The sequence below is a fragment of the Gymnoscopelus microlampas genome, assembly GCF_963454915.1.
Source record: "Gymnoscopelus microlampas genome assembly, chromosome: 20".
NCBI lineage: Eukaryota > Metazoa > Chordata > Actinopteri > Myctophiformes > Myctophidae > Gymnoscopelus > Gymnoscopelus microlampas.
Window position 1 is genome coordinate 27790300 of NC_139957.1, and position 5692 is coordinate 27795991.

Genomic DNA, 5692 nt, shown 5'->3' on the forward strand with positions numbered 1-5692 from the left:
CACCACCTTCTGCGCCAATCCACCTGACCACCTACTGACAGTGCACCACATCACAACACATCACAACACACTGAAGACAACGTGCACTGTTAAGCCTAGCCTAATTTATGCCACTTGAAACCGTAGGAATCAGACTTTACTGTCACTAGATTACTCGAAGTGTGATAGCAGACCGGCATGGCAATACTCAAGGTGACAATGTTAAAAGTGATTGAGGTTAACTGTCCATTGTATTGGTTGTGTCTTGTTAGACAGAGCTCTATGGCTATTAATGCATGAGGTGAACTTCTGTTGTGTTCAAGTGGAAGCTATAATGTTTGCATCATACTGTGTATTGAAGGTTAGAAACATTTGCTGTAAACCCTTGGGCCGTGGCAGAAGATTTCAGATTTCCTCACAATGAGGTAATAATTATTTACAAATTGATACATGTGGCGGTATCATAACTAGAAATGCTATGTGATGTTTTAATGCTATTCTTAACTTTTGTGTCCAAAAAAGAAATTGAATGTATAAGCTGTTGACTTTGGTCATTACATATTGGTAATGACCAAATAGTAGCAATGTCAATCTTTTTCAATAGCTGCCAATATTGGCTAATGTATTTTCATCTGTTGAATAACACATCCTGACCTACTAAAAGCAACTATTTTCACAATTTATTTTGTGTTTAGGGAATGAGTGCTGGGGATGACCATAGCTCACTTATGTACAGACGTGGACATTGTTTTTATGGCATGGTGCCGAAGGGGCCAGCCCTGTCTGTATCCCTGTCTAACTCTTTGTATCTATTTCTGTCCCCGCAAAAGTAGACCAATCAGAGCAAATCACAGTTAAGCTGACGCTGCTACGTGCATACAGTGAACCACAAGGCCAAGCTCCGTAGCATGTGATCAACAATAGCACACAAAGCTCAATTAGCACTTTAGTGCCTGATTGGTGCTTCGTTCTCAAACTGCACACATAGTAACTTGCTTTCCACAGATTGTACAGGGAAGCCATGCCATAATTAGACTCCGTCTCGTTTGTTTTGTTTTTACACCATTCTCTGAATAAACTTTTTTTTCATGAAAATGTAGTACAGCTGTTTTATTTTGTTACTATAATATCACTGGTATTTATATATTTTTTCCTTGCAGACCAGACCCCACTGACCCAAATGCAGCATTTTCTCATTTAATGCTATATTTAAAGTTGCATTGTGTGATATTTGATGGACATTTAATGGAGACAACACCAGAGTGTCTCCGCACCGGTCACGTTGTTCTTTTTTTTACCTCCTTCCTAAAGCATTATTGCCAAAAGGCTCCTAACCTGGTCATGAATCTGTAAAGAAACACCTTGTCACCTCCCTCGCTGCTCACCTCCTCCTATATCCATGCTTATGGTGGATTATGCAGCACAAATTGACCTGTAGTACAGTAGCTAAATTTGTCTTGCTTTGGCTGTTGTATAGGCTGTTGGCCGCATGAAGGGGAGATTGGAGAGCTGGCTTGTTTTGACGCACACCAGCATATTGGTACAAGTGTATATCGCACAAGGTGTGTGGATGTTTCCTTCAAACAGGACACACTTCTGTGCATAACTTAAAGCTGCTATCCATAACTTTTTAGTGAATAAAACGTTATTAACCAATCTGTATAGATAACTGCAGTCATTGGCTGGGTAGGACCACTACTGGGTGACAAGAGTTATTGCATGAAAGACAAATGAAAATAAAGAATAGCAAAAAAAATAAAGAATAGTTTAAAACTAGAAAGGTGCGCCCAGTAGAGGTCAAATCTCTGCCAGGGGCATGCCCTAATAATAATGTGACGTATCCAGAGCCATGAAACTGTGGCATGTGATTGACCAGTAGTACATCTCCCTACTCTTCCGCCCTCTCTCTGTCTGTCATACATATTCATTGTCTACCTCTCTCTCTCTATCTTTCTTTTTGTCAGATTGCTGTCATTCACATTTCTCTGTAATGCACAAAGTCTCATTCTGCAATTTTCAATTTGTCAGGTTTTCGAGAGGAAGTAGCTCTGTGTCACGATCCGTGACATGTTCTGTCTCCCTGCTGTGTTTTCATGTGTTCCTTGTTTTCTAGTCATAGTTAGTGTTTTACTTTTCAGTTGTGCTCCTTTAAAGGTGTAGTGAAATGAAAAATATGTTTTTCACACTTTTAGAGCATATCCGTGGTCATCATATGGGCATACCTAACAATAGATGCTAAAAAAAATGAAAAAAAATCATTTTTGTGTATTTTTACATCTAAAGTCCCTAAAAAGCCAATCTTAATTACTTCCTGTAAACGAAAACGTGCTGCGTGATGACATAACTCGACCTTCGTGAATATAAATGAATCTTGATTACATGCACCTGTTTGATTCCCATAGCTGCACGTTCTTCAAACACAGCTGATTTTAATTACAGAGATACTCCGTTTTGAATCTCATTGAAGATGAGTGTATTACTCATTTTAAACTTCATCTGCACACTAAAGTATGTATCTGAAAACATTATAGGTTAGAAATAAGCCAGGTAGTAGCAAACGCGCTTCACTGGCCGTCTCTCTCTCACTTGTAAACAAACACTAGCCGTGTTGCCCACGGCTGAAGTGATTGAGATCCAACGTCCCATAGCCTGAAGGGATGGGACCTTCCGATTGGTTTAGAGTCGTTGAGCCGACGTTTCAGGCTGAACCTTCAAAATAAAATGCCCGAAAATGTCACTTCAGTGCGTCTTTAATTCTGATGTAATGTCGCTTTCCTTGTTTCTTAGTTACAGTTAGTTTTACTTTACACTTGCACCTTTTATTTTGTAGTATGTTAGTGTCTCCTGGTTTCCTCTGTTGCTACTGTTACCTGTCTTGTCTCACCAGTCCTGTGATTTGCCAGTGTTTCCACCTGTGTCCTCTTAGTCCAGCCTATCCCAGTGTTGATTGTCTGTTGAGTTCACCTGTGTCTAGTTAGTCATGTCTATTTGTGTGCTCTTGTCACTGTGTTCAGTCCCGCTCTCGAAGGGTGCCAATACTGTGGGTGCCTCGGGGCTAGAGCACCCAGGGGAAATGACTAGCACCCATCACAAACTCATCACAAAAAAAGAAAAAAACTCCGACATCTTCACTTCATGGAGTACATTTTGTGTACCAAATTAACTGAATTAACCACATTATGGTAACAAAACAACCCCAAAAATGGAACAAACCCGGAAAATAAACGCAACCGTGCGTTGCGCACCCTAAAAGCGTGGACATAAATCGGCGCCCCTGCCGCTCTCTAGTGTTGTGATTGTATCGTAGAGCTTAATTTCCCAGTGTTAGTTTCCTAGTGTTTTCCCTAGTGATTTCCTTGTGCCTGTTCTTGGTGTTCCCTTTGTCGATTGTTAAATAAGCCCCTTGCATCTGAACTGTTCTGCCTCCGCTTCAGTGTCATTCACTTATGCCTTGCATCGTGACACTCTGTAATAACGCTTTTCAGTCGCTTCTGTTGATAATGTCCTCTTCCTCTTGACTCAAAAAGCGATATGGAGCAGCAAAAAGCAGACATTTCCTATCGCAACCTTTGATTGACTGGTATAGTTATGCAAACATAACTGACATATGTTATTAGCATTCGGACTTTGCCCATTACAGAGAAATCTGAATTACTTTTTCCATTAGAGAAATCTAAACGACTTTGCCCATTACAGAGAAATCTGAATGACAGCATTCTGACAGACAGATGAAGAGAGCGACAGAGAGTGGGTGGAAGACTGTAAGAACGATGTAGAACTGGTAATCAAATTCCACCCAACTGTTTCATGGCCCTCCGTCATAATTACACTGCATACATTGCTATTAATATTAGGGCATACCTAACATGTCATTTTCAAATCCAGCATGCTTGTGTGGCAACTGTACATGTATGTGATTTCAAGACATGCTCTATTAGGCGATTAGTTTTGATGCATACATTGGTGAACGTCAATATTCTAGTCTAAGCGTAGTCAAAAGGGTTAAAGACTTTAGACAGTTTAACTGAGCTGAATTTGCATGGACATTTGACTCATGATTTTGGGGTTTGGGGCATGTTGTCACTTTGATGAATGTATATTTTGGTGTTCACTGCCTGCGTTTTTCCATGACCATGTCGGTACTAGCCTGGCTCCAGCCCCTGAATCGCTAGCCACGGTCATTAAAAATATAGCCTATGTTCAGGCGATGGAGTGAAACGAAATGAAAATTCAGGGTGTGTGTTAGGCTATACCTCCATACTGTAACTAGCTGGGAAATGATTGGCCAAAAATGAACCCTGCCTTGATTGCCCTGTAGTTATGAAAATAGAAGGTATGTCAGCTCAATGGGATTGTCACAGAGCAGCCTCTTGCAGACACATTTTCTCTATGTTCAGCTGTACACATTCATATTGAAATATATGTTATGCTCGAAACGTGTAGATTCCCAGTCACACAGAAGGTGCACATTCAGTTGTGACTGGGATCCTTTTGGATCCTTTTGTTTATCTGCACAGGAAGATACTGTTGGTGTTAGTTGAGTGATTGGTGCCTGAAGATCTGATTTAAAGGTGCCTCTTAATCCTGTTAGCTGATTGATTAGAACATGGGGTGCATCTTGGGTGGATTGCTATTGTACTGTGGTTGGTTGATTAGAAATGGAAGGGTGGAGTTTGCAGAGTATAAGGTAAACAGCTCGTAGGCAAGAGCACTCAGCAGTAGGCTAATGTTGAAGTGGGGATGAAGGAAATGGACGCATTGGATGGCGAATAGCTGCGTGGAATGGTGTCACATTCACAGCACTCACACCGCTAATCTCAAATGGCGACGGATAAGAGAGGTTATGATAAGAAAAGGAAAAGGAATAATGATACAACTAGCTCAACTGGTGAAAACAGTTTTGAGGAGTGACGTGATTGGAATGAGAGCAGTGTCAAAACAAACGGCTTATTTAGAGATCCACTAGTCTGGGAGGCTTCGGCTCAAAGCCTGGACAGCAGGGGCTCGGCCACTGCGTTCTGATTCAAATCAACAGCCAATGAAGAAAAGGGCAGTGGGTGCACAATGCACATGCAGTGGGTGTTGCATGTAAATAGGAGCGACGGGAAGCAATTTCCCCTTGAGAAATTGCGGCCGCCATTGTTGTGTACTGCTGTTTGCCTCTCGTCTGACTTTTTAGACGAGTTGCACAGCTCTCAGACCGGTAAGAGGCGTGTCCGCTCAGATTCTCAGCGTAAGTTACATCCCGCCCACAAATACAGGGGTTTTGGCCCAGAAGTTCCTCGCCCCTCCCGTTTGTATGCGAGAGCTGGCGAAAACTTCTGGCAACTAGTGATCCACATGCAGTAGGCAAGTTTGTGGCAGAGTGGGGGAAATAAGGTCGATGAGGTTAACAAGGATTGGGATGGGGATAATAGAGTGCAGGACAAAACAACAGATGTAGGAAGTGTTGAGGATTAAGAGGTACGACGGGAGCGAGGTAACTTGTTTCCGAATGAGAGAAAGGCCAAGGAAGAAGAGAGTAATTAATGGTGTGCCACTGACAGTTGACATAGAAGCGATTGTGGATGGTGACTGTGTATATGAGGCCAGAAGGATGTCACGATATAGAAAAGGAACTAAGCGAGTCGATCTGATTTTAGATCTGTAATTTAGAAGCGCCCACAATGTGAAAGCCAAAGAATACAGTGTAGTGTAAGGTTGGGTAGCAAGA